The sequence below is a fragment of the Muntiacus reevesi genome, chromosome 9 (assembly GCF_963930625.1).
Source record: "Muntiacus reevesi chromosome 9, mMunRee1.1, whole genome shotgun sequence".
Taxonomy (NCBI): Eukaryota; Metazoa; Chordata; class Mammalia; order Artiodactyla; family Cervidae; genus Muntiacus; species Muntiacus reevesi.
In genome coordinates this window covers 10,699,387-10,712,378 of record NC_089257.1, presented here as the reverse complement: position 1 = coordinate 10,712,378, position 12,992 = coordinate 10,699,387, and positions in this window count along the sequence as shown.

Genomic DNA, 12,992 nt, shown 5'->3' with positions numbered 1-12,992 from the left:
TAGCCATTTACCAGGGGAGTTTTCCGAGGAACTGCTTTCTTGCTTCTCGTTGTTTAGTCGCTAAGTCGTGTCCGACTCTTTTGCGACCCCATGGACTGTAGCCCACCAGGCTCCTCAGTCCATGGGGTTTCCCAGGCAAGAATACTGGAGTGGGTTGCCATTTCCTTCTCCGGAGGATCTTCCCGACCCAGGGATGGAACCCCGGTCTCCTGCGTTGCAGGCAGATGCTTTACCGTCTGAGCCACCAGGGAAGCTGGCTCGAATTCTTACTAACATCAAACAGAAAAGTCCCATTTGATGGTTTAGCTCTTCTCACTCTGTCATGTCAACACAGCCAGACTAGTTGACTTGCAGTTTTGAAAGACACCCCCCTAATTTTTTAAGCCATGCATTAAGTCTAAGAAAGGACCTCCTGAAAAATTTACATCACTCACTAAGTGCATAGCATCTTCTCCCTGTTAGTGGTGAAGATCAGAGGATATTTCATTCCTTCTAGCTGCATTTATCATTGAGTCTTGGAATTGAAATATGTCCAAGACTGATTCTTGTTTAATTAATTCACTGACATTTTCCACAAAGTTTTTAAAGAACATCTATATGTAAAGATATTACTCTAGCAAATCACATAATTAATGTCAGAAAGGTGCAACATACAAAGAAAGTAGCTTTGGAATCATATAAGATGATTGTCCATCAAATATAAAATATTGACCCAGTCATGTTGTTTCAGGGAACTTGTTATGCATTTCCCCACCCGTCATGGGAAGATTTTCTTTTTTTTTATTTAATATTCAATTTAATCACATTATATATTGCTTAATAAATAAAATTTACATCAAAAATATAATTAAATGTGTCAAAACTTTGGATATAATAACTAATGAATTATCCAATTATATATATATATATATATATTTTTTTTAAGTTAGGTAGCTTCTGTTATGCCAGCAACTGTGCTATGAGTAAGGACACAGATTAATAAAACCAGGGGGAAATTATATAAAAGGTTTTTTAATGCCTGGATCTTATTTTCTTCTAATAGAGGCAAACAATAAAAGAGACATCTAATAAAGTAGCTATTAAATGTCTTTTAATATTAAAGTAGTTATTAAATAAAGGAAAAAATAAAGTAGCCATGACTTGCAATATAAGTAAATAAAGTTTAGCTACCAACTGGGCAATACATAAATCTAAATGCAGTTTTTATAATGGTAAACATTCCCTACCTGGGCCGTTCCTCTGAGTACCTATAGGTAAAACTCAACATACTTTTGATAAGTAGTGTTCAGTGGACCCTGAACCATAAAATTGTATTTTCTCTTCTCCGTTTAGGAGACAAACTCATTGCTATGATTATTTCCCAAAGTCACTATTTCATCCCACAACTTCCTCATAGCATTTTCGCCTCTAAATTTGTGGCTGTGTTCCCAGGTGGTGCTTGTGGTAAAGACCCTCTTGGCAGTACAGGAGACATGAGACGTGGGAGTTCGATCCCTGGGTTGGGAAGGTCCCTGGAGGAGGGAATGGCAGCCAAATCCAGGATTCCTGCCTGGAAAGTTCCATGGACAGAGGAGCCTGGCAGGCTACAGCCCACAGGGTCCCAAAGAATGAGACAGACCGAGGCAACTTAGCAGGCACAGAAAGCATGTTTAAGGAGTTAGCCAGGAGTTATGATGATGTAAAATGTAGCCTTGGGTTGGCTGCAAATATAAGGGCGCAAAAACAAATGAGTAGGACGCAACTAAGATGACAATCGTGATGTGGACACAGGTGGAGAGGACTGGGCACCTCCGCTCCAAATCATGTCTTTAGGGAGCACAAGATCTCCACATAGGACACCGTCAAGGGAAAATGTTTTGGGTTGTTGTTGGTTTTTTTTTTTTTTTTTTTTTTTTTGCATTTAAAGCATCATTTTTTACTTTTAGTTTTTGCTTAACAAATATGTGAGAAAAACTTTGACAATTTCTGACCCTCATTAGGGTGTTATTTAAACTGTAAACTCAAAAACTGTATTTCTTTATAAAAGTTGAAAATGATCTCACTTTGAACTAAAGAAAGGTATTGTAGTTATTAATCATAGCTCGTGTCGTACACACAGCAATTCTGTAGCTTGACACATTCTATAATCTGTTCTCATTTTAATTTTTTTTACATTTTTTTAGTTGGAGGCTGATTACTTTACAATATTGTGGTGGTTTTGCCATACATTCACATGAATCAGCCTTGGGTGTACATGTGTTCCCCCTCCCACCTCCCTCCCCATCCCATCCCTCTGGGACATCCCAGTGCACCAGCCCTGAGCACCCTGTCTCATGCATCGAGCCTGGACTGGTGATCTAGTTCACATATGATAATATACATGTTTCAGTGCTATTCTCTCAGATCATCCCACCCTCACCTTCTCCCACAGAGTCCAACACTCTGTTCTTTACAACTGTGTCTCTTTTGCTGTCTCACATATAGGGTCATCATTGCCATCTTTCTAAATTCCATATATATGTGCTAATATACTGTATTGTTGTTTTTCTTTATGACTTACTTCGCTCTAAATAATAGGCTCCAGTTTCATCCACCTCATTAGAACTGATTCAAATGCATTCTTTTTAATGGCTGAGTAATATTCCATTGTGTATATGTACCACAGCTTCCTTATCCATTCGTCTGCTGATGGGCATCTAGGTTGCTTCCACATCCTGGCTATTGTAAACAGTGCTGCGATGAACATTGGGGTGCACGTGTCTCTTTCAATTCTGGTTTCTTTGGTGTGTATGCCCAGCAGTGGGATTACTGGGTCATATGGCAGTTCTATTTCCAGCTTTTAAGGAACCTCCACACTGTTCTCCATAGTAGCTGTACTAGTTTGCATTCCCACCAACAGTGTAAGAGGGTTCCTTTTTCTCCTCATCCTCTCCAGCATTTATTGTTTGCAGACTGTTTGATAGCAGCCATCCTGACTGGCGTGTAATGGTATCTCATTGTGGTTTTGATTTGCATTTCTCTAATAATGAGTGATGTTGAGCATCTTTTCGTGTGTTTGTTAGCCATCTGTATGTCTTCTTTGGAGAAATGTCTGTTTAGTTCTTTGGTCCATTTTTTTATTGGGTCACTTATTTTTCCAGAACTGAGCTGCAGGAGTTGCTTGTATATTTTTGAGATTAATTCTTTGTCAGTTGCTTTGTTTGCTATTATTTTCTCCCATTCTGAAGGAAATGTTTTAATGGGTAAATGAATCCACAGTTGGCAGCAACAGAGTCCAGTGGTGTGAGTGTCCATGCAGACAGGTTTCAACAAAGGGTGTTAGGCACACAGGAATGGTCTATGACATTGGAGTTACAGACAGGCAGTCACACTGTGAAGAGAATCCAGTGTTGCAAGGACAAACCCTCCAGCCTGTGATGCTCGAAAGAAACCACATCCCTGTCACTCACGATAGTTTCACAGGGCAGGGTTCTGCAGATGGCCACATAGAGCTCTGGCAACCGCTGTGGGCAGGGAGATCTCAGCAGCAAGAGATACTCAAGAAAGAGCTGAGTTCTGGACTTCCTGAAAGAGACGACTTTTTTTCTTTTTTTCTTGGCATTTCTTGGCATTTTAGGTGTCATAAATAAAAACCCACAGCTATCTACAAGGGATAAGAAAAACAGGCAGGAACCGTAAGCTCTACCCAAACTTACGATAGGGGACTTATTAACTGAAGACACCTATTCTTATCTGGATAGCAGTTCTTTTTATACTCTAAATATATAAGCTCCTCTTAAATTAACCTTCTTAAAGTGAATTTTATTAAAAATAATAACAACATTGTTTTGTGACTAAACTATTTTAAACTTATTTTAACTTAATTTTAAACTACATTATTTATCTTATTTATATTCAGTTTATTATTTAGTTGTATTAATTTTGAATTATAAATATACCACCCTAGGCATACGTCTGAAAGATAATGGTAATAAGGGACAGTTAGTCTCTGCACATATTGAAATATGTTATATATCATAGCAGTTATATGTCAACCTGCACATAAATAAAGAGACTAGTGAAAAACAATAGTCTCAAATTGGTTCCAAATTGGAACTTCAGGATATACTAGTCATAGTCAGAATTTCAAACCAATGGCACTAAGATAATTTTGTGAATATTTTTCTAAAAATTCTAAAATTTAGAGAAACAATTAAGACTTCATCACTATTTAATTCCTATAACAAAGTTAATTCAAGATGAATCAGGAGTTTTAATATAATAAACAAGATATCACAACACTTTAAAAATTAAATCCTAAAAATGGATTGAAGAATGTTTGGTACAAGTGAACTGGGAAAATTCTTCCTAAAGAAGATACAAGAAATTCTAAAAATTGAATATAAAGCATAAAATAAATTACAAGGAAAAAGCATTCTACATAGGATAAAATGTTAAAAGCATATAACCAGAAAATATTAAATATATAGATAATGTAAAAGATACCAATTTTTAGTATATCATTATATCATAAAAATAAAAACAAAAAATAGGTTATACATATATGTATAATCCAGAGGAAAATAAATACAGATAAATTAAGTATGTGGAAAGATGCCCAAATTCAATTACATGAGAAGGGTGGTGGTTAAAATATAAAAATAACATTAACCAGATGTCATAAATACCTTTCAGGAATTGGTCATTGATAATGTGGTTGAAAGAATTCTCACAGACTGTGGACAGGACTATAGCTGTTACACTGACCTCAAGAATGATAGTTTAGCAATAACTATCAGTATCAACATTTTAAATGAATATAATGCTTGAACATTTGTTCAAATATCATACCAAAAATTCTGTGCCTAGGAACTCATAATTGCACAATTCAAAAGCATATTTATTGGAAAATTATTTCTCATAGAGAAGTTTAGGAACAAAATAAAGAGGAATGGACATGTCAATTTTAGTGTAAATTTATACAGAGTGCTGTGTAGCTTAAGAATAGTTAAGAGATATTATGGATTGATAATAGAAATATTTTTCATATGTCAGATACCAAAAGCAAGTGTTACATATATAGAAAGAAGCAAATATACACTTGGCTAATATATTGTGTTTCAAAGATTGTTGGTGGTAGTGGTTTATTCGCTAAGTCTTATCTGACTCTGTGCATCCCCATGAACTATAACCCACCAGGTTCCTCTGTCCATGTGATTTCCCAAGCAAGAATACTGGAGTGGGTTGCCATTTCCTTCTCTAGGAGATCTTGAATCAGGGATCGAAACCAGGTCTCCTACATTGCAGGCAGGTTCTTTACTGACTGAGCCGCCAATTAAGCCATCAATCAAGAAACAAATTTAGGGTTAAATTCTGAGCATGAGGACCAGAAAATACTGAGATAAAAATAGGAAATTTATTTGACATTGCATCCCAATTTATTTGGTTTTTCTTTATATTATTTACTAATATCTTTTTTGAATTCAATGTTTCTTATAAAGTTAAAGCATTAAGTTAAACATTTTGTGAATAATGCAACTTAAATATAGTAAAGAAAGCAACTTATATAGAATTAAATATATAAAATTGTATACATAAAAATGTTCCATTTAAATGACACAAATCTAAAAAGTATCCTGTCTCTCAAAGAGAGTGAAAAAGATAAATACATGAATTGATTAAATTTCAGGGTAACTATATAATAGCTAAAATTCTATATAAAAAGTTTAAAAGTTAACTATATATAAAGCTAAAAATCAGTGAAACTCATAATAATTTCTTGATTCATTTTAAATTACTGTTCTTGATATATAGTCATATCCAACTCTTCGTGGACCCATGGACTGCAGTGCGCCAAGCTTCTTTGTCCTTCACTGTCTCCCAGACTGCGCTCAAATTCATGGCCATTGAATTGATGATGCCATCCAACCATTTCACCCTCTGTCACCCCCTTCTCCACCTGTGCTCAATCTTTCCCAGCATCAGGGATTTTTCCAATGAGTCAACTCCTCCCATCAGGTGGCCAAAGTATTGGAGCTTCAGCTTTAGCATCAGTCATTCCAATGAATAGTCAGGGTTGACTTCTCTTAGGATTGACTAGTATGACCTCCTCACATTTCAAAGGACTCTCAAGAGTCTTCTGCAGCACCACAGTTTAAAAGCATCAATTCTTCAGTGTTCAGCCTTCTGTATGGTCCACGTCTCACATCCATATATGACTACTGGAAAAACTATGCATTGACCTATGGACTTTTGTTGGGAAATTGAATCTCTATATTTTAATATATATTACTAATTCCTAGATATATAGGCATTACCTCTTTCTAGGTACAGTAGCAAACAAGTAATTATAGACCTTACATTCTAGTAGGTAAGTAAACTGTTTTTAATAGCATAGCGGTATTAATTGCAAACATTCAAGTAATTATCATAAAGTCTCTGAAGAAAGAGAAATCAGAATCAAATTTTAAAATGACTTTTGCTTTCTAAGTAAATGAACCCTGATGTCAAATGACTCCCTTCATGTTGGGTGATGCACTTATTTACTATGAGATACGATGTTCCTTTTCCAGAGCTTCTTCATAGCATTAGTCAACTCAGAATTTCTTAGACTGTAGATTAGTGGGTTCAGCATGGGAGTTATGACTGTACAGAACACACTCACAGATTTGTCAATGGGGAAGGTCTTAGCAGGTCTTGCATTTATGAAAATACAGGGAACAAAGAAGCAGACAACCACAGTGATGTGGGAACCACAGGTCTGGAGGGTTTTCCGCCTCCCTTCCTGACTCAGGTTCTTCAGAGAGTGCAGGATGACTACATAGGAGACAAGTAAGAGCAGAAACACAAGAGTGCAGATCAGTCCTCCATTGGCCAACACTAAGATGCCAGTGACATAGGTGTCAGTACAGACGAGTTCCAATAAGGCGTACATGTCACACATATAGTGATCAATGACATTGGGGCCACAGAATGGAAGCCCATAAACAGTGCTAAGTTGAATCACTGAGTGCAGAAAACCTCCAACCCAGGACACCACCAGCAGCGCAACACACACCCTGTGCCTCATGATCACCAGATAATGCAAGGGCTTACAGATGGCCACATAGCGGTCATAGGCCATCACCAGCAGAAGGAAGACCCCGGATCCAGCAAAAAGGTGCTCTGCAAACAGCTGAGTCATGCAAGATTCAAAGGATATGTTTTTTTCCCCAAAGAACAAGTCTGAAATCAATCTGGGGGTAATAGAAGAAGAATAAGTGACATCCATAAATGATAAACTAGCAAGAAAAAAGTACATCGGTGAGTTCAGCGTCTTACTGATAGTTACAGTAATGATAATGAGAAAGTTGCCCAGTACAGTCAAAATGTAAAAGACCAAGAACATAACAAAAAGGACTTTTTGCTCCTTTGCATTCTTTGTGAGTCCCAAGAGGACAAAGTAAGATATATTGTTCCTTGGTTCCATCTAGTTCTTACAAGAGCTGAGTTTGTGTATTAGAAGCAGTTTACCTATAAAACAAGGGGGGAAAGAATTAAATGTTTAATTTTTTATTTATCCATTCATTAGAAGAATATGAATGGCATATATTTTGGGTCCAATGTGTTAAGGACATTCTAATTATCAGCTTGAAAAAGCCATAGAACCCTACCCTCAGTGATGTGACACATGATAAGGAATCAGGCAATTGCAGCCATCACATGAATATTCACACAGTGCTAAGAGTTACAGCATAGGTGTATATATCAAACTAGAATCAGAGAAGACTTCCCAAAGGAGTCAGTGCTTCAGCTGAGTTTTGTTTTATTTTGTTTTAATGAGAGAATAAAAAAGATGGGAAGAGAATTCCATGAAAGGAACACCATTTATGAAGTCACAAATGTGTAACACCTGTGACTCTCTTAAGGTAATTTACATAATCAATGTGAGTAGACTAACTATGAATAGAAGATCCCTGTCTTGAATTTTCTCAGACCTCATTGATACATCTTAGGTCTTCAGGGAAATATTTCCCTTTTACTGACCAATAAGTGCTGCAGCAGTCTAATTTTGTGTCTCCAGTCCCACTCTCTCCCTTAATTTTCAAATTTATATATGCAACATCTCTAATTTTTGACATCAAGTTGATTGGCAATTTAGTATTTCTAAAACTAGCTTTTAACTTTTCCATGAAAAACATAAGCAGTTCCTATACAAAATTTAAAGACGCGTACCCTATTTATCTCATTAAATACTATCATTTTCCATGCTATTGTCCTGACAAAAAAATTTTTCATTCCTTTCTTAATTTCTTCCTGATCTGCTGCGGTATCCTCCTACCAAGTTTTTTTGTGTTTATTCTCCAAAAATTGGTTCTCCTAAAGCAGCTCAAATTGTCTTTTTCAGTTTTATTCTGATGATATCACTCTATTGCTCAGAACTGCTACAGTATATTCCAATCATGCACTCATAGTCTAATGTATCATATTTAATATTTATAATAACAAGAAATGCAATTGCCATTTTATAATTGAAGAATCTAATACTCAGGATATATCATTTATTTTCCCAAAATCACACGCTTCTAAGTGATATATCTAGAATTGAATCTACATTTGTTTGACTTCAAAGTAATTTAGTTTCTTACATAAAGAAAATCATACAACTGTGAGACTGGTTCTCATTATTTTCTGTTAGTCTTACCTTGTGGAGGTTTGCTCAGAATCTAAGGATGATTTGAAGTTATTCATAAACACTTGAAATTGTTTTTCATCCAGTTTGATGACAGAGGCCAAATGCTGCCTTATTAATTGAGTTTATTTCATTTGGCAGTCTGTCCTTTTTCTCCACTGAGTCTTCTGATTATTCAGAAGTTCATTTTTATATAAAATACAGATTATTTGAAAGGAGTTCCATGGCACACAGAACAAAATCGTTTATCACATCAGGAAATGTATCAAAATGACCAGCAAATCCTCCATATTCATAGAAAACATAGATATCAACCAGCCATTTCCTAGGGAATTTTTTCACAACTTATTTCCTAACATTAAAATGAAAAATAGCATTTGAATGTTTAGCTCTTCTCACACTCACGTTAACATGGGCAGACTAGTTGACTTCAGATTTCCAAAGACTTTGCTGTGATTTTTTTGTCAAGTTTTAAGTGTAAGAAATGACCTTCTGAAAAATATATGACAGTCACTGAGTGGATAGCATCTTCTCCCTGTTAAGGGTGAGATTATGGAATATTTCATCCCTTCCAGCTGAATTTATCATGGAGTCTTGGAATTGGAATGTGTCCAAGACTGATTCTTGCTTTAATTATTACAATGGAATTTTCCACAAAGTTGTTAAAGAACATCTATAGGTAAAGATATTATTAGACCAAAGTTCATATTAAATATCATAATGGTGCAACATGGAAAAATAACTTTAGAATCATTATGAGACTACTGCCAATCAAGAATAAAATCAACCCAATCATTTTGTCCCAGTGAACTTATTTGTTATATATTTCCCACACCTGGCATAGGAAGATTTTCCATTCTTTTATTTACTACTCAATATCCTCAGTTTGGCAATAAGTAGTTCATGATCTGAACCACAGTAAGCTCCCAGTCTGGCTTTTGCTGACTGTAGAGAGAAAAAAAAAAAAAAATCTTAAATTTTAAATTTAAATTAAATTTTTATTTTTATTTTAAAAAATTCTTAAATAGAAGAAAGTAGGGAAAACCACAGGATCATTCAGTTATGACATAAATCAAATCCCTTATGATTATACAGTGGAAGTGACAAATAGACAAATAGATTCAAAGGATTAGATCTGATAGAGTGTTTGAAGAATTATGGACAGAGGTTCATGATATTGTATAGGAGGCAGTTATCAAGACTATCCCCAAGAAAAAGAAATGCAAAAAAGAAGGCAAAATGATTGTCTAAGGAGCCCTTACAAATAACTGAGTAAAGAAGAGAAGCTAAAGGCAAAAGAGAAAAGGAAAGATATATCCGTTTGAATGCAGAGTTCCAAATGATAGCAAGGAGAGATAAGAAAGCCTTCCTCAGCGATCAATGCAAAGAAATAGAGGAAAACAATAGAATGGGAAAGACTAGAGATCTCTTCAAGAAAATCAGAGATACCAAGGGAGTATTTCATGTCACAATAAAGGACAGAAATGGTATGGACCTAACAGAGTCAGAAGATATTAAGAATAGGTGGCAAGAATACACAGAAGAACTATACAAACACGATCTTCATGACCCAGATAGCCACGATGGTGCAATCACTCACCTAGAGCCAGACAACCTGGAAGGCGAAGTCAAGCGGGCCTTAGGAAGCATCACTATGAACAAAGCTAGTGGAGGTGATGGAATTCCAGCTGAGCTATTTCAAATACAAAAAGATGACTCTGTTAAGTGCTGCACTCATATGCCAGCTAATTGGACAACTCAGCAGTTGCTGCAGGACTGGAAAAATGTCAGTTTTCATTCAAATCCCAAGGAAAAGCAATGCCAAAGAATATTCAAACTACCACCCAATCTCACTCATCTCACATGCTAGCAAAGTCATGCCCAACATTCTCCAGGCCAGGCTTCAACAGTATGTGAAATGAGAACTTCCAGATGTTCAAACTGGATTTAGGAAAGGCAGAGGAGCAAGAGATCAAATTGCCAACATGGATTGAATCATCGAAAAAGCAAGAGAGTTCCAGAAAAACATCTACTTCTGCTTTATTGACCATGCCAAAGCCTTTGACTGTGTGGATCACAACAAACTGTGGAAAATTCTTAACAGATGGGAATACCAGACCACCTTACGGGTCTCCTGAGAAATCTATATGCAGGTCAAGAAGTAACAGTTGGAACCGGACATGGAACAATGGACTGGGTCAAATTGCAAAAGGAGTGAGTCAAGGTTGTATGTTGTCACTCTGTTTATTTAACTTAAATGCAGAGTACATCATGTGAAATGCTGGGCTGGATGGAGCACAAGCTGGGATCAAGATTGCCGGGAGAAATATCAATAACCTCAGATATGCAGATGACACCACCCTTATGGCAGAGAGTGAAGAGGAACTAAAAAGCCTCTTGATGATAGGGAAAGAGAAAAGGGGAAAAGCTGGCTATAGCCCAACATTCAAAAAAACAAAGTTCATGGCATTCAGTCCCATCACTTCATGGCAAATATATTGGGAAACAATGGAAACAGTGACAGATTTTATTTTCTTAGACTCCAAAATCACTGCAAATGGTGACTGCAGCCATGACATCAAAAAGACACTTGTTGCTTGGAAGAAAAACTATGACAAACCTAGACAGCATATTAAAAAACAAAAACATTACTTTGCAGACAAAGGCCCATCTAGTCAAAGCTATGGTTTTTCCAGTAGTCATGTATGGATGTGAGAGTCAGACTATAAAGAAAGCTGAGCACTGAAGAATTGATGCCTTTGAACTGTGGTGTTGGAGAAGACTCTTGAGAGTCCCTTGGACTGCAAGGAGATCCAACCAGTCCATCCTAAAGGAGATCAGTCTTGAATATTCATTGGAAGGACTGATGCTGAAGCTCCAATACTTTGGCCACCTAATGTGAAGAACTGACTCATTTGAAATGACCCTGATGCTGGGAAATATTGAAGGCGGGAGGAGAAGGGGACAACAGAGGATGAGATGGTTGGATGGCATCACCGACTTGATGGACATGAATTTGAGTGAGCTATGGGATATGTTGATGGACAAGGAAGGCTGGATTGCTACAGTCCATGGGGTGGCAATGAGTTGGACTTGACTAAATGACTGAACTGAACTGAACTTATTCTCAGCTTAAAATTTTGTTAGAGATATAAAATTATATCAGAAAACACAACTAAATATGTTAACATTTTAGAGATAACAGCTAATTATTTATCCAATTAATTTTTAAAATGTCAGGACACCTGTGTTATGCAGTTATGCCAGCAATTGTATGTTGAATGAGGGTTCAGCAATTTCTAAAATTGGTTGGAAAATCATGCAAAATTTTCCTCCTGCACGGATGTTATTTATGATTCAGGCAATAAAGAAAAAAAAACAATTTAATAAAGTAGTTTTATTCTTTTCACTACTTATAAGTTAAGAAATAAGGTAGTGTGACAGAAAATAAGAAGGAAAATTCTACTATGGATAATGTAAGGAGAGATGATCTTTCTTAAAAGGATATGTTTAAGATGAGATTGAAAGGATAGAAAATGAATACCATCAGAAGCACTGTTACAGAAATGATACCAATGAGCAAAGCAGAACAGATTCGGAGACTCAGAGAGCACACTTATGGTTGTCAGTGGAGGACAATGTGGGAGAGAATTAGGAAGGCTGAGATCTACACGTTCAAACCACTTCATTAAAGTGGATAACCAACAAGGCCCCATGTACAGAACAGGAAGCTCTGTTCAGTGTCATGTGGCAGCCGGAATGGGAAGGGAGTTTGGGGAGAATGGATACGTGTATCCGTGACTGGGTCCCTTTGCTGTCCACCTGAAACTATCACCACATTGTTAATGACTGTGCCTTCATTTTCAGTCACTCAGTCATGTCTAGTTCCTTGAGAACCATGGACTATAGCCCACCAGCCTCCTCTGTCTACAGCATTATCCAGGCAAGAATACTAGAGTGGGTTGCCATGTCCTCAGGGAACCATCCTAACCCAGGAACTGAACCCTTGTCTTCTGAGTCTCCTGCATTGCAGGTGGATTCTTTACCACTGGGCAACTGGTGACACTCATTAATTGGCTATACTCTGAATAAAATAAAAAGGTTTTAAAGAATCTCTATTACAGAAAGTAAAACTAAATTTTAAAAATGAGATAATTAATAAAATTATCTCACTTTCAGAGTTGACAGGAGTTATACTTAGAAAACTCTAAAATTTTCATAAGAATTTTTATGGCAATACTATGTTAAAAAGGGCTTGTGAGAGTGTGCCCTCTTCATCCATATTTTAATGGGGAAGTTTTCAATCTTTCAAAGTTGAGGATGATGTTAGCTGTGATCTGTAAATATATGAACTTTATTATGT